The 21,898-nt window shown below is 44.5% G+C and overlaps 1 protein-coding gene across 1 annotated transcript in view; it reads left to right on the plus strand.

Annotated features, from left to right (window-relative positions):
• The window catches only part of LOC139539745 (protein kinase C-binding protein NELL2a-like), a 112,923-nt gene that overhangs the window by 73,447 nt on the left and 17,578 nt on the right, over positions 1-21,898 (plus strand). The window lies entirely within an intron of this gene.

The raw sequence follows: 21,898 nt of genomic DNA on the forward strand, positions 1-21,898 counted from the left end.
CGCAATTATCTTTGATACAAAGACGGCTATGTAGCTAGCTAAGAAGAAATTGCTAAGATTAGACAAATCAAACCGTTGTACTATAATGAAATGTAATGAAAAGTTATACTACTATTCGGTAGACGGTGGACGTTTGCTAGCTGGCTAGCTGGCTAGCTGCTGGGCAGATAGCAGTGTGGACTACGTTAGGACGACGAAATACGATAATTACGCAATTATCTTTGATACAAAGACGGCTATGTAGCTAGCTAAGAAGAAATTGCTAAGATTAGACAAATCAAACCGTTGTACTATAATGAAATGTAATGAAATGTAATGAAAAGTTATACTACCTGCGGAGCGAAGTGCGAATGCGACCGCTCGCTCCAATCCACAATTAGCTATGATTGCTATGAGAACAACCTGGTGGAAAGCTTTGAAAAGCTTGTAACTATTCAAGGCTCGTTATTTTTCTACTATTACAGTAGTTACATACTCAGACTTACATACTCGCCTTTCTACATTTAAGAAAGGTCCGGAAGGTCTTAAACACGCTTGATGAACCTTTCAACATCCTCAGGTAACTTCATATTTGAGGCTTTTTTTAGGCTCTATTAAATGAGAGTTGTTGCCTGACTAGAGGAAGAGAGGAGAGGATACAGCACAGTTCTGTTACAAACCAGACCAGACAGCAGAAGAGCCGGAGCCCAGGGGTCACTCTGACACATCGACCAGGAGGGTGGATGGGTGGACGGATGCAGACAAACAGTTTGTTACTACAGACCTCATTAACATGGAAGACAGACAGACAGACAGACAGACAGACAGACAGACAGACAGACAGACAGACAGACAGACAGACAGACAGACAGACAGACAGACAGACAGACAGACAGACAGACAGACAGACAGAGACAGACAGACAGACATCTTCTAATCAAATCAATTGTTATTTGTCACACATAGTTAGCAGACAGACCTCTTCCCATCTTAGTTACTGTTACATAAAAAATGTTTTGACTATGTCAGTTTACAATCTTGTGTTACACTAAGCAGTTTAGTCTCCTCAACAGGTGAGACTAACGACTGACTAATGAGGCGACAGGTGCAACACATCCTGACCAATGAGAATAATTCCAATTAGTGTGTGTCCACACCTGAATAGAACCAACCTTGAAAACATAAGCCGGTAACAATGAGGATTAAGGTTTAGCAAATAATTTGTCCCAAATACTATGCTTTTAGTTTTTGATATGTTTAGGACTACCGTAATACTAGCCACCCATTCTAAAACTGACTACAGCTCTTTGTTAAGTGTTGCAGTGATTTTACTTGCTGTGGTAGCTAACGTGTATAATGTTGAGTCATCAGTGTACATAGACACACAGGCTTTACTCAACACTAGTGGTAGGTCATTAGTAAAAAATGAACAAAGTAAGGGGCCAAGACTCTACCTGGTTTACTTTAGGAATTCCTGATTCTACCTGGATTATGTTGGAGAGGCTTCCATTAAAGAACACTCTCTGTGTTCTGTTAGATAGGTAACTCTCAATCCACAATATGGCAGAGGATGTGAAGCCATAACACAAGGTTTTTTCAGCAGACTATGATCGAAAATGTCAAAAGCTGCACTGAAGTCTAACATAACTGCTTCCACAATCTTCTTATTTTAGCCAATTCTTTCAGCCAATCATCAGTCATTTGTGTCAGTGGCGTACATGTTGAGTTAGCTGACAATGTCATGAAAACGATGTGCACGCTTCAAAGCGGCCAGATAGTTAGCAACAATGACAAGAAACTTCCATGTGGGGAATCGTAAGTGGCTCATTGCAGCTCATTTGATCTTGTTCTTGATACCATGTCTCGTTTTGAGGTGTTTTGACTGATTTTGCATCTATGCTATTATGGCTAACATCTGCTAGCTAGCTAGCTAACCAACAGCTGTAAATATGTATTTGAGTGCTCATTGTGGAACTTTAGTTATGTTTTCAAAAAACATTGTAGACTAAATATAGTTTACATGTTAAAAAACAATCTGAGCCATCTGTCTGTTTTTCCCCGTAGTTGCGCACGCGTCAGTTTTGTTGCTAATCAACCAACCCATTTATATATATTTAACATTTATTTAACCTTTATTTAACTAGGCATGTCAGTTAAGAACAAATTCTTATTTACAGTGACGGCCTAGGAACAGTGCCTTGTTCAGGGGCAGAATGACAGATTTTTACCTTGTCAGTGTGCTGAAAGTCAGTTAACACATTTACTGTGAAATAGCATTGTATCTGGTTAAAAAGTTTACTAAAGGTTGGTAGCAGGCTGCTTTGGTCGGCTGTTTGAACGAGTAAAGGGCTCTTTGCTATTTTTTGGTTGTGTAATTACTTTTCACTGGGCTCAAACGGTCTTATCAGGGGATATATTTAATAACATGTTAGATATTCGGAAATATATAGATAGATGTAAGGAGTAGACATGCTCCAGACACTCATGTCCTTACTTTCATATACAGAGCTAGGATATTCTCCTTAATGGGACAGTTTCTACATGCGTCCACTCTGGACTTCAGAAATCTCCCTGCTACCGTATGAGTCCAGAGAGATATCTGAGGGGAGATATGTTCAAGACACGCACCTGATGCGCGTGCACCCGCTTACATATTTTCAGAAATGTATCATATCTGTAGTCATTACCTGATCATTTATGTATATGATTTTTTTTTAATACTGAATTTCTTCAATAGATATCCTTAAATGATATGTAATATTCATCCTCGCATGTCTGATCGAAAATGGGCTAAATCCAACTCATTAAATGCCCCGTGACCAAATGATTTTACCTGTTCAGGTGCCGAAAATCATTATGCTTCTGCACATATGATGGTGACATATCTGAGCATACATTTGCACCATATTCAGTAGGAGGCTATACAAAGCACAGAAAGGCGAACGTCATCATATTTAATCCAAGTTGCTATTTCCAAAGCACATCTTTTTCTGTTTAAAATATGCAGCACAGCAAATCCAGAGCTCCCATCACAAAATTGCAAATGTAGGCAAATCTTTGCTAAAAATAAATGTTGTTTATGTAGCCCTCTCCTGCAGTCGAATGACCAAAGAGCCCTCTAGTGGTCTCATGGGTGGAATGTTATTCATATTTATCACAATTTCATAATTAATCAACATACAACAACAAAAAATGAATAGGGTGTTTCTATGTCAATTTTTTTTATTTTTAAATTGAAGTCTTCTGTGATGTATATGAAGTGTAATATTGAATACATTTAAACTCTATATTTGACATGGTACAGGTGTCTTTTTTAAGCCCATAATCATATACATGTTTCCGTGAAACAGAGTATGTTACAATCCCTGATGTCTCTCTGGAAAGCAACCCTTACCCTGATTTCGTCAACTTTGTTATCTAGGGACATGGTCATCAGCGAGTAATATACTCGGAAGCGGTGGCTGGTGTGCGCCTCCGAAGTCTGACTAGAAGACCGCTCCAACTCCCTCTCCTCCGGCGGCGTTGTTTTGGGTCAGCCTCAGGAATCAGTTCTTCCCGGCTGTATGTAATAACACTTAAGATTTTCTGGGCTGACAATGTAAGAAATAATACATAATAAAACAAATACAGAAAAGTTTCCTAAGGACTAGACCATGAGTAACAATATACTCTGGTCTGATGAAACCAAGATTGAACTCTTTGGCCTGAATACCAAGCTTCACAACTGGAGGGAACCTGGCACCATCCCTACAGTGAAGCATGGTGGTTGCAGCATCATGCCCTGGGGATGTTTTTAAGCGACAAGGACTAGGAAACTAGTTAGGACTGAGGGAAAGATGAACAGAGCAAAGTACAGAGAGATCCTTGATGAAACCCTGCTCCAGAGCACTCTGGATATGACTGGGGTGAAGGTTCACTTTCCAACAGGACAATGACCCTAAGCACTCAGCCAAGACAACGCAGAAGTGGATTCAGGACAAGTCTCTGAATATCATTGAGTGGCCCAGCCAGAGCCTGGACTTGAACCTGATCGAACATCTCTGGAGAGACCTGATAATAGCTGTGCAGCAACGCTCCCCATTCAACCTGACAGAGCTTGAGAAGATCTGCAGAGAAGAATGGGAGAAACTCCCCAATTACAGGTGTGCAAAGCTTGTAGCGTCATACCCAAGAAGACTCAAGCCTGTAATCGTTGCCAAAGGTGCTTCAACAAAGTACTGAGTAAAGGGTCTGAATACATTTGCAAAAATGTCTAAACCTGTTTTTGCTTTGTCATTATAGGGTATTGTGTGTCGATTGATGAGGGGAAAAAACAATGTAATCCATTTTAGAATAAGGCTGTAACATAACAATATGTAAAAATTCAAGGGGTTTGAATACTTCCGAATGCACTGTATCTGTATTCCCAGTCATGTAACATCCATACATGAAGAGAGAAAATAGGATGTCATATCTCAGGATATTGAATGAGTCTATATCTGGCCATAGGAAATGTCAAGATGTGATATTCGGAGTAAAAGATACATCTGGATTCAGAATTTGTCAGGATAAGGTGCATATCCACAAAACTCAAAATATGCATTGGAAATGGTCTGTATTCTCTAGATTATCAAAAACTTGTCCTGTAAAGATATCCCCTGATATGGACCCTTTACACCCAGTGTTTGCTTTCCTCCCGGTCCGAGGGCACACACTTTCCTGTAGGCTTAGAATGAATGGGAAATAGGAGTGACAATATAGTCCGCTACCATCCTCAGTAATTTTCCATCCGGTTGAGAAGGAGGAAGTGGCAGTGTAACAAATAGGAGGAAAGGTAAGAGAAAACATCAACCAAGTAGTTGAGTGCCTTTGGAGAGCTGTTTAAATAGAGACTTTGTTTCAAGCCTGTCGCTCACCATAACGAGAGAAATAACCATGACTGTCCCATCAGCTCTCTCCCTCCACCTCCCTCCTTCCCTCTATCGTTTGTTCCTTCGTTCGTTCTTTCTTTCCTTCTTTGTTTATCACTTTCTCTCCCCCTGTTTCCATCGCTATCGCTCTCTCTTTCGGTAGCCATTGTTTTTCACTGAAAATAAAATATTATTCCATTTATGGCCAAGATGTACTAGAATATGATTCACAGACTTGAATCAGGCACAGCCACTGCTTATAGTGATTCACAGTCATTCTACCTCATGCATTCATATACATTTAATTTCCTTCCTCTCACCAGAAATAGGTCATTTTCACATGAAACGCCCATATTGTTATTGCTCTTGATGGTAAATTATGAATTGTAAGATGTAAGGGGAAATGTACACATGTGCCTTGCACACTGCCTTGCACATGTGCCTTGCAGTCTAATTCAGACGTGACAGGAAGCAGTCGTTTGAGAAGGTATATTTAGACCCACCATCAATTTTACAAAGTCCTCGGAAGTGCTTTGTTGTAATTGTGATCGACAGCTGTGGTGTCACATAAAGGAAGTAGAGGGTGAAACGTTTAATTGAAAACGTGACCCCCTATCACCATAGCAGGGCATTTAGGCATAGCAACAGAACAGTTTGAATGAATATACGCTGAAAATAGTTCAATTTGTGTATATTTAGAACTGCATTCCCTCTAGGTTGGTTATAAATAGTAACTCCATCTTTCTTTGAACAATTTCATACAGTTAGATTGGAGAAAATATATTTTAAATAGATTGTTTTTTCCCCCCTTCCCCATCCTGGCTTGAGACCACATGTCGCTTCTCTATTTCAAAGCATGCCAAGCTCTGTCAACTGAAATTCACTGGCAGCAAAGATCATGAGAGATTTCACTTTATGACTGAGAGACGAGAGAATATGCTTAATTTCAAGGCTGGTTATTATTTTTGGTGTTACCATATGATTTTAGGTGACAAGGTGGCTGTAAGGGTCTGCATTTATTTTCTTAGTCAACCTTGTGTTCTGTTTCGTTGTGTTCTTGAACGTAACACTGTTTCTTTGTGTTCTTGAACGTAGCCCTGTCTTTAATTTTTGTTCATTGATGTCACCTGTGTTAGTTATTCACCTGGTCTCATCAGCTCCTTATTTAGTTCAGTTCATTCTGTTTGTGCCTTTGTGAGGTATTGTTCATTTTGACTCTACTAAGCCTTTTCCTAGCTCGTTTGTTAGAATCAGTTGTAGCCTTCAGTCCTAGTTTTGATTCACCTGCCTGTTTGCCTACCTGTGTATGATCATTGCCTGCCTGTTGACCACGATTCCTGCCTTCTGCGAAGGCGAAATAAACACCTGCCGCGCACTGCGTGAGAATCTACACATTTTTCTCCCTGAGTATTCATTACTCAGGGAGTAATTCATTACACCCAAAAACGGAATGGATTCAGCGGAGCTACAGCGGCGCATAACCCAGCAAGAGGAGCGTATGGAGGAAATCTGCCATCTTCTCCGCCAGCCTATCCCTACTCCTCCGATGCCAGGTTTCCTAACCCATAGCCCTCCTTCATTCATATCCATGCATGGACAATATGACAGACCTGGGAAATGTCAGGGATTTCTGATGCAATGCAGCAAATGCATTGATCACAAACCCACTAACTTCGCCACTGACAAGAGCAGGGTGGATTTTGTTGTCTCTACTCACAGGCAAAGCCCTGGATTGGGCCACCACCATATGGACTGCCAACAGCACAGAACTCCTTCTACATCCGGCGCCGAAACGAGATGGCCGCCTCGCTTCGCGTTCCTTGGAAAATATGCAGTATTTTGTTTTTTTATGTGTTATTTCTTACATCGGTACCCCAGGTAATCTTAGGTTTCATTACATACAGTCGGGAAGAACTACTGAATATACGATTAACGTCAACTCATCATCGTTCCTACCAGGAATATGACTTTCCCGAAACGGATCCAGTGTTTTGCCTTCCACCCAATACAATGGATCTGATCCCAGCCGGCGACCCTGTGCGACGCCGTAAAAGGGGCAAACGAGGCGGTCTCCTGGCCAGGCTTCGGAGACGGGCACATCGCGCTCCACTCCCTAGCATACTACTCGCCAATGTCCAGTCTCTTGACAATAAGGTTGATGAAATCCGAGCACGGGTAGCATTCCAGAGAGACATCAGGGATTGCAACGTGCTCTGCTTCACGGAAACATGGCTAACTCAAGAGACGCTAACGGAGTCGGTGCAGCCAGCTGGTTTCTTCATGCATCGCGCCGACAGAAACAAACATCTTTCTGGTAAGAAGAGGGGCGGGGGGGTATGCCTTATGATTAACGAGACGTGGTGTGATCATCATAACAACACACAGGAACTCAAGTCATTCTGTTCACCTGATCTAGAACTCCTCACAATCAAATGTCGACCGCATTATCTACCAAGGGAATTCTCTTCGATCATAATCACAGCCGTATATATTCCCCCCCAAGCAGACACATCGATGGCCCTGAACGAACTTTATCTGACTCTTTGTAAACTGGAAACCACACACCCTGAGGCTGCATTCATCGTAGCTGGGGATTTTAACAAGGCTAATCTAAAAACAAAACTCCCTAAATTCTATCAGCATATCGATTGTGCTACCAGGGCTGGAAAAACCCTAGATCATTGTTATACTAATTTCCGCGACGCATATAAGGCCCTCCCCCGCCCCCCTTTCGGAAAAGCTGACCACGACTCCATTTTGTTGATTCCAGCCTACAAACAGAAACTAAAACAACAAGCTCCCGCGCTCAGGTCTGTTCAACGCTGGTCCGACCAATCTGATTCCACGCTTCAAGACTGCTTCGATCACGCGGATTGGAATATGTTCCGCATTGCGTCCAACAACAATATTGACGAATATGCTGATTCGGTGAGCGAGTTCATTAGGAAGTGCATTGACGATGTCGTACCCACAGCAACGATTAAAACATTCCCAAACCAGAAACCGTGGATTGACGGCAGCATTCGCGTGAAACTGAAAGCGCGAACCACTGCTTTTAACCAGGGCAAGGTGACCGGAAGCATGACCGAATACAAACAGTGTAGCTATTCTCTCCGCAAGGCAATCAAACAGGCTAAGTCCCAGTACAGAGACAAAATCGAGTCGCAATTCAACAGCTCAGACACAAGAGGTATGTGGCAGGGTCTACAGTCAATCACGGATTACAAAAAGAAAACCAGCCCCGTCGCGGACCAGGATGTCTTGCTCCCAGACAGGCTAAACAACTTTTTTGCCCGCTTTGAGGACAATACAGTGCCACTGACACGGCCCCCTACCAAAACCTGCGGGCTCTCCTTCACTGCAGCCGAGGTGAGTAAAACATTTAAACGTGTTAACCCTCGCAAGGCTGCAGGCCCAGACGGCATTCCCAGCCGCGTCCTCAGAGCATGCGCAGACCAGCTGGCTGGTGTGTTTACGGACATATTCAATCAATCCTTATCCCAGTCTGCTGTTCCCACATGCTTCAAGAGGGCCACCATTGTTCCTGTTCCCAAGAAAGCTAAGGTAACTGAGCTAAACGACTACCGCCCCGTAGCACTCACTTCCGTCATCATGAAGTGCTTTGAGAGACTAGTCAAGGACCATATCACCTCCACCCTACCGGACACCCTAGACCCACTCCAATTTGCTTACCGACCCAATAGGTCCACAGACGACGCAATCGCAACCACACTGCCCTAACCCATCTGGACAAGAGGAATACCCATGTGAGAATGCTGTTCATCGATTACAGCTCAGCATTTAACACCATAGTACCCTCCAAACTCGTCATCAAGCTCGAGACCCTGGGTCTCGACCCCGCCCTGTGCAACTGGGTCCTGGACTTCCTGACGGGCCGCCCCCAGGTGGTGAGGGTAGGTAACAACATCTCCACCCCGCTGATCCTCAACACTGGGGCCCCACAAGGGTGCGTTCTGAGCCCTCTCCTGTACTCCCTGTTCACCCACGACTGCGTGGCCATGCACGCCTCCAACTCAATCATCAAGTTTGCGGATGACACTACAGTGGTAGGCTTGATTACCAACAACGACGAGACGGCCTACAGGGAGGAGGTGAGGGCCCTCGGAGTGTGGTGTCAGGAAAATAACCTCACACTCAACGTCAACAAAACAAAGGAGATGATTGTGGACTTCAGGAAACAGCAGAGGGAGCACCCCCCTATCCACATCGACGGGTCAGTAGTGGAGAAGGTGGAAAGTTTTAAGTTCCTCGGTGTACACATCACGGACAAACTGAATTGGTCCACCCACACAGACAGCGTCGTGAAGAAGGCGCAGCAGCGCCTCTTCAACCTCAGGAGGCTGAAGAAATTCGGCTTGTCACCAAAAGCACACAAACTTCTACAGATGCACAATCGAGAGCATCCTGTCGGGCTGTATCACCGCCTGGTACGGCAACTGCTCCGCCCACAACCGTAAGGCTCTCCAGAGGGTAGTGAGGTCTGCAGAACGCATCACCGGGGGCAAACTACCTGCCCTCCAGGACACCTACACCACCCGATGTCACAGGAAGGCCATAAAGATCATCAAGGACAACAACCACCCAAGCCACTGCCTGTTCACCCCGCTATCATCCAGAAGGCGAGGTCAGTACAGGTGCATCAAAGCAGGGACCGAGAGACTGAAAAACAGCTTCTATCTCAAGGCCATCAGACTGTTAAACAGCCACCACTAACATTTAGCGGCCGCTGCCAACATACTGACTCAACTCCAGCCACTTTAAAAATGGGAATTGATGGAAATTATGTAAAAATGTACCACTAGCCACTTTAAACAATGCCACTTAATATAATGTTTACATACCCTACATTACCCATCTCATATGTATATACTGTACTCTATATCATCTACTGCATCTTGCCATCTTTATGTAATACATGTACCACTAGCCACTTTAAACTATGCCACTTTATGTTTACATACCCTACAGTACCCATCTCATATGTATATACCGTACTCTATACCATCTACTGCATCTTGCCTATGCCGTTCTGTACCACCACTCATTCATATATCTTTATGTACATATTCTTTATCCCTTTACACTTGTGTGTGTATAAGGTAGTAGTTGTGGAATTGTTAGGTTAGATTACTTGTTGGTTATTACTGCATTGTCGGAACTAGAAGCACAAGCATTTCGCTACACTCGCATTAACATCTGCTAACCATGTGTATGTGACTAATAAAATTTGATTTGATTTGATTTGATTTGAACTCGGATCCGAGACCCATTTCCACACCCTCTTCATAGGTATTCGATCACTCTCCTTCCGGTCGTCCTATAGGAGACCTCCTTCATAGAACTTCAACAAGGACGCAATTCAGCTGCCGAGTATGCCCTCGAGTTCTGCACCATGGCTGCAGGGAGTGGATGGAGTGAGGCTGCTTTACTTACCGTCTACCGAAGAGGGCTCAACAGGGAACTTCAGGCGGAGCTGGCCTGTAGAGGTGACCTTCAGGATTTAAATCAATACATTCGTATGTCCATCTCCATCGACCACCTCACCGCCGAAGAACTCTGCCACCCAGGAACCCGAAACCTTCTCTTTCCATGATTCCGTAATCCCGTCCGAGTCTTCCAGAGCCCATGCAGTTGGGCCATGCTCCTCTCCCGTGTATCAAACGTCAAAGGTGGATCCAAGAAGGGCTCTGCCTATACTGTGGAGGGAACGATCATCTACTCAGCCATTGCCCTGTTCGCCCCCCACGGAGAGATATGGATCCCTCCACTGCCATGCAATAAGGCGTGTCCTTATTTCTAAATATCTCCCAGAAGCAATTCTCCATCCCAGTATTTATAACCGTGAAGGTGGTTACTAAGTATGTAGAGGGCTTGATAGATTCGGGAGCAGCAGGTAATTTTATCGATCACCAACTAGTACAAGAGCTTGACATTGATCTAACACCTGTCACCCCTCCCTTAAGGAATAACACCCTGGACGGGCAGCCATTGTGCACAGGCTTCATTACGCACCTGACACAGAGCGTCACCCTTCAGATTGGAGTCTTCCACATCGAAACCATTCAACTCATGGAACTCTCATCCTCGGACACCCCTGGCTTTATCGTCACGGCCCTGCCATCTTATGGTGACAAGGTGAACTACTGTCCTGGTCTTCTACCTGCTTCACCAGTTGTCTCAGCCTACCCTGCAAAGCCACCATCATTGAGGACTCTGCCTCTGCAGTGCCACCCACCATACCTTCTGAATACGCCCAGTACAGCAATGTTTTCGTCAAAATCAAGGCCTCCACTCTGCCACCACATTGCCCAGGGGACTGTGTTATTGACTTACTCTTTGGAGTGTCCCCACCGACGGGCCCTGTTTAACCCCTATCTATCCCGGAAAATGAGGCAATGGAGAACTACATTGATGAAACACTCAAGCGGTTTCATCCGTCCTTCTTCCCCGGCTGCGTCCAGCTTCTTCTTTGTTGGAAAAAAGGACGGTGGTCTCCGTCCATGTATTGATTACCGTTCCCTGAATGACGTCATGGTCAAGAACCGTTTCCCTCTTCCTCTGATCCCAGTGACCCTTGAACAAGTGGGCCGTGCCAACATCTCTACAAAACTCGACCTGCGAAGTGCATATAACCTTGTCCGTATACGTGAAGGCGACGAATGGAAGACGGCCTTTATCACCGCATGAGGGCACTACGAATACCTGGTCATACCCTACGGCCTTACTAACGCCCCCGCCGTCTTCCAATCCTTTGAACGAGATTTTCCAAGATGTGATCAACCGCTTTCTCATCATCTACATTGATGACATCCGGATTTACTCCCACTCCCTGAAGGAACACATACAGCATGTGCAAAAGGTTCTTCAATGGCTCCTTGACCATATCCTTTATGTGAAGCCTGAAAAGTGCATCTTCCATGTAACCTCTGTAAACTTCCTCGGTTTTGTACTGACACCTGAAGGGGTCAGCATGGATGAGAACAAAGTCACCGCCATCAGTAACTGTCCCAAACCCACCACCGTTAAGGAACTCCAACATTTCATTGGGTTCTCCAACTACTATTGCCGGTTCATTTGGAACTTCAGTTCCCCTCACTGCCCTTACCAGCCAAAAGACCCGGACACTTCAATGGACTGATACCGCCCTGACTGCTTTCAACAACTTGAAACGCCTCTTCACCTCAGCGCCTGTCCTTCGCCAACCTGATCTGATCCTTCCTTTCATCTTGGAGCACGCCCCCAAAGTAGGAGTAGGAGCCATACTCTCTCAGCGGGTGGGAACACCTCCAAAATCACATCCCTGTGCCTTCTTCTCCAGGAAGTTATCCTCCGCTGAGAGGAATTACGATGTAGGGAACAGAGAACTCCTCGCCATCAAGCTGGCCCTCGAGTGGCACCACTGGTTGGAGGGCGCACAACATCCCTTTCTTGTCCTAACAGATCATCATAATATGGAATATATCAGAGGGGCCAAGAGGTTAAACTCCAGACAAGCCTGCTGGGCTCTCTTCTTCACATGCTTGCATTTTCATGTTACTTACATTCCTGGAAAGAAAAACGTAAAAGCTGATGCTCTCTCCCGCCAGTTCGACCTTCCAACCAGTAACTCAGACCCTACACCCATTCTTCCTTCCTCTTCCTCCTGCATTTCGGGACCGGTACAGTGGGAGGTTCACTCTGCCATACAAGAAGCACTAACCTTAGACCCGGCTCCTCCTGAGACTCCAGCTGGGAGGAGTTACGTACCAGCAGCTGTTAGACCCCAACTGATGCAATGGTGTCACACGTCTTTGGGGTTAGGACATCCGGGCATTACACAAACCACCGAACTTCTGGCCCGTACGTTCAGGTGGTCCTCACTGGCATTCAACGTAAGGGATTACGTACTCTCCTGTCGAGTCTGCGCCCAAACCAAAAGCCCTTGTCATTTATCTTCCGGTAAGCTTCAACCTTTGCCTATCCCTCACAGACCCTGGTCCCACATAGCTGTTGACTTCATCACAGACCTTCCTGAATCCTCTGGTAACACCACCATCCTTGTCATAGTAGACCGTTTTTCAAAAATGTGTCTTGTTCCTCGTCCTCATTTACCTAACGTCATGGAATTGGCTGAGTGTATGTTCCAGCAGGTGTTCCGTCTGTTTGGGATTCCGGAGGACATGGTCTCTGACCGCGGGCCCCAGTTTGCAGTTTGTCTCCCGCGTGTGGCGAGCTTTCTGTGGCTGACTGGGGGTCGCCCTCAGCCTCTCCTCCGGGTACCATCCTCAGACCAACAGACGGAACGCATGAACCAAGAAACAGGGAAGTACCTCCGCCAACAATGTTCTGCCTCTCCACACGACTGGAGGCAGTATATGGCCTGGGCCGAATACGCTCAGAACTCACTCATGCATTCATCCCTCTGCCTTACCCCGTTTCAGTGTGTACTTGGTTACCAACCCCCCATGTTTCCCTGGGAGGCAGAGCCTGGTAGGTTCTGTAAGGTACTGGTAGGTACTGGGGGTACTGTAAGGTTCTGTATTTATTTTCTTAGCCAACCTTGTGTTCTGTTTCGTTGTGTTCTTGAACGTAGTAGCCTTGGTTCGTTGTGTTCTTGAACATAGCCCTGTCTTTCATTTTGGTTCATGGATTTCACCAGTGTTACAGTGGCTTGCGAAAGTATTCACACCCCTTGGCATTTTTCCTATTTTGTTGCCTTACAACCTGGCATCAAAATTGATTAAAATTGGAATTAAAACTATTCACCCCCCCTACTTTGTAGAGACACCTTTTGCAGCATTTACAGCTGCAAGTCTCTTGGGGTATGAGACTATAAGCTTGGCAAATCTTGCCACTGGGACTTTTGCCCATTCTTCAAGCCAAAACTGCTCCAGCTCCTTCAAGTCAAGTTGGATGGGTTCCGCTGGTGTACAGCAATCTTTAAGTTATACCACAGATTCTCAATTGGATTGAGGTCTGGGCTTTGACTAGGCCATTCCACAACATTTAAATGTTTCCCCTTAAGCCACTCAAGTGGTACTTTAGCAGTATGCTTAGGGTCATTGTTCTGCTGGAAGGTGAATCTCTGTCCCAGTTTCAAATCTCTGGAAGACTGAAACAGGTTTCCCTCGAGAATTTCCCTGTATTTAGCACCATCCATTATTCCTTTAATTCTGACCAGTTTCAATGTCCCTACTGAGGAAAACATCCCCACAGCATGATGCTGCCACCACCATGCTTCACTGTGGGGATGGTGTTCGAGGTGATGAGAGGTGTTGGGTTTGCACCAGACATAGCGTTTTCCTTGATGGCCAAAAAGATCAATTTTAGTCTCATCTGACTCATCTGACAGAGTACCTTCTTACATATGTTTGGGGAGTCTCCCACGTGCCTTTTGGCGAACATCAAACGTGTTTGCTTATTTTTTTCTTTTAGCAATGGCTTTTTTCTGGCCACTCTTCCATAAAGCCCAGCTATGTGACTTGTATGGATTAAAGTGGTCCTATGGACAAATACTCCAATCTCTGCTGTGGAGCTTTGCAGCTCCTTCAGGGTTATCTTTGGTCTCTTTGTTGCCTCTCTGATTAACTCCCTCCTTGCCTGGTCTGTGGGTTTTGGTGCGCGGCCCACTTTTGCCAGGTTTGTTGTGGTGCCATATTCTTTCCATTTTTTAATAATGGATATAAATGGTGCTCTGTGGGATGTTCAAAGTTTCTGATATTTTTTTATAACCCAACACTGATCTGTACTTCTCCACAACCTTGTCCCTGACCTGTTTGGAGGGCTCCTTGGTCTTTATGGTGCCGCTTGCTTGGTGGTGCCCCTTGCTTAGTGGTGTTGCAGACTCTGGCGCCTTTCAGAACAGGTGTGTGTATGTGCATGTGTATATACAGTGGGGAGAACAAGTATTTGATACACTGCCGATTTTGCCGATTTTCCTACTTACAAAGCATGTAGAGGTCTGTAATTTTTATCATAGGTACACTTCAACTGTGAGAGACGGAATCTAAAACAAAAATCCCGAAAATCACATTGTATGATTTTTAAGTAATTAATTAGCATTTTATTGCATGACATAAGTATTTGATACATCAGAAAAGCAGAACTTAATATTTGGTACAGAATCCTTTGTTTGCAATTACAGAGATCATACGTTTCCTGTAGTTCTTGACCAGGTTTGCACACACTGCAGCAGGGATTTTGGCCCACTCCTCCATACAGACCTTCTCCAGATCCTTCAGGTTTCGGGGCTGTCGCTGGGCAATACGGACTTTCAGCTCCCTCCAAAGATTTTCTATTGGGTTCAGGTCTGGAGACTGGCTAGGCCACTCCAGGACCTTGAGATACTTCTTACGGAGCCACTCCTTAGTTGCCCTGGCTGTGTGTTTCGGGTCGTTGTCATGCTGGAAGACCCAGCCACGACCCATCATCAATGCTCTTACTGAGGGAAGGAGGTTGTTGGCTAAGATCTCGCAATACATGGCCCCATCCATCCTGCAGTCGTCCTGTCCCCTTTGCAGAAAAGCATCCCCAAAGAATGATGTTTCCACCTCCATGCTTCACGGTTGGGATGGTGTTCTTGGGGTTGTACTCATCCTTCTTCTTCCTCCAAACACGGCGAGTGGAGTTTAGACCAAAAAGCTCTATTTTTGAATCATCAGACCACATGACCTTCTCCCATTCCTCCTCTGGATCATCCAGATGGTCATTGGCAAACTTCAGACGGGCCTGGACATACGCCTGCTTGAGCAGGGGGACCTTGTGTGCGCTGCAGGATTTTAATCCATGACGGCGTAGTGTGTTACTAATGGTTTTCTTTGAGACTGTGGTCCCAGCTCTCTTCAGGTCATTGACCAGGTCCTGCCGTGTAGTTCTGGGCTGATCCCTCACCTTCCTCATGATCATTGATGCCCCACGAGGTGAGATCTTGCATGGAGCCCCAGACCGAGGGTGATTGACCATCATCTTGAACTTCTTCTATTTTCTTCTATTTTCTAATAATTGCGCCAACAGTTGTTGCCTTCTCACCAAGCTGCTTGCCTATTGTCCTGTAGCCCATCCCAGCCTTGTGCAGGTCTACAATTTTATCCCTGATGTCCTTACACAGCTCTCTGGTCTTGGCCATTGTGGAGAGGTTGGAGTCTGTTTGATTGAGTGTGTGGACAGGTGTCTTTTATACAGGTAACGAGTTCAAACAGGTGCAGTTAATACAGGTAATGAGTGGAGAACAGGAGGGCTTCTTAAAGAAAAACTAACAGATCTGTGAGAGCCGGAATTCTTACTGGTTGGTAGGTGATCAAATACTTATGTCATGCAATAAAATGCAAATGAATTACTTAAAAATCATACAATGTGATTTTCTGGATTTTTGTTTTAGATTCCGTCTCTCACAGTTGAAGTGTACCTATGATAAAAATTACAGACCTCTACATGCTTTGTAAGTAGGAAAATCGGCAAAATCGGCAGTGTATCAAATACTTGTTCTCCCCACTGTATATATATACAGTGGGGAGAACAAGTATTTGATACACTGCCGATTTTGCAGGTTTTCCTACTTACAAAGCATGTAGAGGTCTGTAATTTATATCATAGGTACACTTCAACTGTGAGAGACGGAATCAAATACTTGTTCTCTCCACTGTATATTGCACACAGGTGGACTTTATTTAACTAATTAAACTAATTATGTCACTTCTGAAGGTAATTGGTTGCACCAGATCTTATTTAGCTTCATAGCAAAGGGGGTGAATACATATGCACGCTCCACTTTTACGGTTTTTATTTTTTAGAATTTTTTGAAACATGTACATTTTTCATTTCACTTCAATAATTTGGACTATTTTGTGTATGTCCATTACATGAAATCCAAATAAAATCAATTTAAATTACAGGTTGTAATGCAACAAAATTGGAAAAACGCCAAGGGGGATGAATACTTTTGTAAGGCACTGTAGTTACTCACCTGGTCTCATCAGCTCCTTATTTAGTTCAGTTCATTATGTTTGTGCCTTTGTGAGGTATTGTTCATTTTGACTCTACTAAGCCTTTTCCTAGCTCGTTTGTGAGAACCAGTTATAGCCTTCAGTCCTAGTTCTGATTCACCTGCCTGTTTGCCTACCTGTGTATGACCCTTGCCTGCCTGTGACCAAGAGTCTTGCCTTCTGCAAAGGTGAAATAACCACCTGCCGCGCTCTGCGTGTGAATCTACACTTTTTTCTCCCTGAGTATTCATTATAGTGGCAAGGTGCTGTAGTTAGCTTTTTTTGTGTTATTTCTTAAATTATTTGCTCAGAATGTTAAGTATTATGTCCTACAACCAAAAATAACGTTTGGACATTAGATTGGAGGTCACTCGAGAAATTAGACCAGAAATGTTACTTCCCTGATCTGGATCCTTTGTTTGGACTTCCCGAGGCAGCCCCATTCATCCTGGGTGCTACACCCAAATGTTGATGCCAGAGAAAAGAGAGGAGAAGTGTGGTTCTAGTCAGGCGGCGAGCAAACAACCCTCCGCTTCCAAGTATATTACTCGCAAACGTTCAGTCCCTGGACAATAATGTAGCCAAGCTCAGGGCAAGGATCTCCTTTCATTGAGACATAAGGGACTGTAGCATACTCTGTTTTACGGAATCATTACACTGGACTTCAACGTCAGCAAGACAAAGGAGCTGATTATGGACTACAGGAAACGGAGGGCCGAGCACGCCCCCATCCACATTGATGGGGTCGTATTGGAGCGTGTCAAGAGATCCATGTTCCACGGTGTCCACATCACTAAGGAATTAACATGGTGCACACAAACCCACATCACTGTGAAGAGGGTACAACAGTGCCTCTTCCCCCTCAGGAGGCTGGAAATATTTGGCATGGGCCTTCAGATCCTCAAAGTTCTACAGCTGCACCATTGAGAGCATCTTGACTGCCTGCATCACCGCTTGGTACGGCAACTGCAAGGCAAGGCGCTACGGTGGTGAGTACCACCCAGTACATCACAGGGGCCGAGCTTCCTACCATCCAGGAGCTCCATACCAAGTGCTGTCAGAGGAAGGCACTGACTCTATGCACACACACTGGACTCTACCCACAAACTCACACATACTTACACTGACAGCGAAACACACACACACTACATACGCATAACACATGCATACTAATGCCACACACACACTTTCACACTCACCACATACGCTGCTACTACTGTCTATTATCTATCATGTTGCCTAGTCACTTTACTCCTACCTATATGTACAAAGCAACCTTAATTACCTCGTACCCCTTCACATCGATTCGGTACTGGTACTCCCTGTATATAGCCATGTTAATTTTAGTGATCGTTATTTGTTTTTCACTGTATATTTATTCATTTTATATGCAGAACCAGTCAAAAGGTTGGACAAACCTACCGATTCAGTGGTTTTTCTTTTTTACTATTTTCTACATTGTAGAATAATAGTGAAGACATCAAAACTATGAAATAACACACATGGAATCATGTAGTAACCAAAAAAGTGTCAATTTGAGATTGTTTGAGATTCTTTTGAGATTCTTCAAAGTAGCCACCCTTTGCCCTGATGACAGCTTTGCACACTTTTGGCATTCTCTCAACCAGCTTCATCTGGAATGCTTTTCCAACAGTCTTGAAGGACTTCCACATATGCTGAGCACTTGTTGGCTGCTTTTCCTTAACTCTGCAGTCCAACTCATCCCAAACCATCTCAATTGGGTTTAGGTCAAGTGATTGTGGATGCCAGGTCATCTGATGCAACACTCTATCGCTCTCCTTCTTGGTCAAATAGCACTTACACAGTCTAGAGGTGTTTTGGGTCATTGTCCTGTTGAAAAACAAATGATAGTCCCACTAAGCACAAACCAGATGGAATATTGTATCGCTGCAGAATGCTGTGGTAGCCATGCTGATTAAGTGTGCCTTGAATTCTAAATAAATCACTGACAGTGTCACCAGCAAAGCGCCCCCACACCATCACACCACCTCCTCCATGCTTCACGGTGGGAACCACACATGCAGAGATCATCCGTTCACCTATTCTGCGTCTCACAAAGACACGGCGGTTGGAAACTAAAATCTCAAATTTGGACTCATCAGAACAAAGGACAGATTTCCACTGGTCTACAGTTGATGTTGAGATATGTCTGTTACTCTGTGAAGAACTTATTTGGGCTGCAATCTAAAGTGCAGTTATTCTAATGAACTTATCCTCTGCAGCAGAGGTAACTCTGGGTCTTCCTTTCCTGTGGCGGTTCTTATGAGAGCCAGTTTAATCATAGTGCTTGATGGGTTTTTTCGACTGCACTTGAAGAAACGTTCAAAGTTCTTGACATTTTCCGGATTGACTGACCTTCATGCCTTAAAGTATTGATGGACTGTCGTTTTCTCTTTGCTTATTAGAGCTGTTCTTGCCATAATATGGACTTGGTCTTTTACCAAGTAGGGCTATCTTCTGTATACCATCCCTACCTTGTCACAACACAACTGATTGGCTCAAACGCATTAAGAAGGAAAGAAATTCCACAAATTTAATTTTAACAAGGCACACCTGTTAACTTAAATGCATTCCAGGTGACTACCTCAAATCAAATTTTATTTGCCACATGCGTCGAATATAACAGTTGTAGACCTTCCAGTGAAATGCTTACTTACAAGCCCTTAACCAACAATGCAATTTTAAGAAAGAAAAAAATTGGGGAAAAATAAATAGAAGTAACAAAATTAGTTGAGGTAATATGTACATGTAGGTAGAGTTATTAAAGTGACTATGCATAGATAATGACAGAGTAGCAGCAGCATTAAAGAGGGGGGGTAGCCATTTGATTAGCGGTTCAGAAGTCTTATGGCTTGGGGGTAGCAGCTGTTAAGAAGCCTTTTGGACCTAGACATGGTGCTCCGGTACCGCTTGTCGTGCGGTAGCAGAGAGAACAGTCTATGTCCAGGGTGGTTGGAGTCTTTGACAATTTTTGGGCCTTTCTCTGACACCGCCTGGTATAGAGGTCCTGGACGGCAGGAAGCTTGGCCACAGTGATGTACTGGGCCGTACGCACTACCCTCTGTAGTGCCTTGAGGTCGGGGGACGAGCAGTTGCCATACCAGGCACTAACCAAGATGGAGCCGACAGAGAGGGCCGCCTCACTATGAGTCCATAGCGAATTTTGCAGTTTTCGCACACCACCCAAAGCTTCCGAGTATATTACTCGCTAATGTCCAGTCTCTAGATAACAAGGTAGACAAAATTAGGGCAAGGGTTGCTTTCCAGAGAGACATCAGGGATTGTAACATACTCTGTTTCACAGAAACATGGTTCTATCGTGATATGTTGTCAGAGTCAGTACAGCCACCGGGATTCTGTTAGTAAAACGTTTACTGGAGACAGGAGATCAAGTAGAGACATAGGACGAGGTGGATAATTATATAATAAGGCCGTTTAATCAGATGCAAAGATATCTTAGTAAATCGTGCAGCACGGCTCCTTCTGTCTGACTCGTATGGAATCGTCGGAAGAGTGCCTCTAGAACAGTTCATACAGATTATATAGGCAACAAGCAAAGTAGGTTGATCTGGTAGTCTGGCCTTCCGATTGGTCGATCTGGGTCGTGGGTAGTCCTGTTCGGCCTGATGTCGACATTCCATTGGCTTTTCACACAGTTCTTTGTCCTAGTCACATCCAAAGGCATCCTGCATGTGCGTTTGTTTTCACAGGCCCTATTCATGGGGGAGGGTTGAGTGTGTGGGTCTGTGGTTACTTAATAGGGTACAAAGTGTGGGGGTATAGTGGGGGATGGGTACATGTTGTGCCAAGTATAGCTTATGTTGAGAAGTGGTTAAAACAAGTTACCAGTATCTTATAAAATTTCTTACAATTCCCAGTGCATCGCGCCGACAGGACTAAACATCTCTCCAGGAAGAAGAAGGGCGGGAGATGTATGTTTCATGATTAACTACTCATGGTGTAATTGTAACAACATACAGGAACTCAAGTCCTTTTGTTCACCTGACCTAGAATTCCTGAAAATCAAATGCTAAACCGTATTATCGCACAAGAGAATTCTCTTAGGTTATTGTCACATCCGTGTATATCCCCCCCTCAAGCCGATACCACGACGGCCCTCAAGGAACTTCACTGGACTTTATGCAAACTGGAAACCATATGTCCTGAGGCGGCATTTATTGTAGCTGGGGATTTTAACAAACTAAATTTGAGAACAAGGCTACCTAAATTCTATCAGCATATTGATTGTAGGGCTGGCATAAAACTGGATCCCTGCTACTTCCACGATACATAAAAGGCCCTCCCCCGCCCTCCTTTCGGCAAATCTCACCAAGACTCCATTTTGCTCCTCCCTTCCTATTGGCAGAAACTCAAACAGGACGTACCCGTGATAAGAACTATTCAACACTGGTCTGACCAATCCTAATCCACACTTCAAGATTGTTTTGATCACGCGGACTGGGACATGCCCGGAGGTAGCCTCAGAGAATAATATTGATTTATACGCTGATTCGGTGAGTGAGTTTAAGGAAGTGCATAGGAGATGTTGTACCCACTGTGACTATTAAAACCTACCCTAACCAGAAACCGTGGATAGATGGTGTAATAAATACCATTTATAAATAACACAAGCATATTGCTATTACGTTGTTATAACTAACTTTTTTCTAAACAGGGTTTCTCACAAACTCATAAAGCACATATTTCTTGGCACAATATGTGTCTGCATTTCACGAGATACTGAGACACATACACACACTCCCAGAGACAGGTGGCTGACCCAAACCCCACACAAACACTGATTAAAACAGGAAAGGCCTTGACCAACAGGGTGCTTGTGTCTGCATTTCACGAGATACTGAGACACACACACCCAGGGACAGACGGCTGACGCAAACCTTTCATAAACACTGATAAGACAGGAACATCTACGCACACACAAAATCTCCTCTTCAGTCTGAACATTTTACAGAGACACACAGATATGTCAAAATAGGAACATCTACGCACACACCTAAACTCCTGTTT

The sequence above is a fragment of the Salvelinus alpinus genome, chromosome 15 (genome assembly GCF_045679555.1).
Source record: "Salvelinus alpinus chromosome 15, SLU_Salpinus.1, whole genome shotgun sequence".
Lineage (NCBI taxonomy): Eukaryota > Metazoa > Chordata > Actinopteri > Salmoniformes > Salmonidae > Salvelinus > Salvelinus alpinus.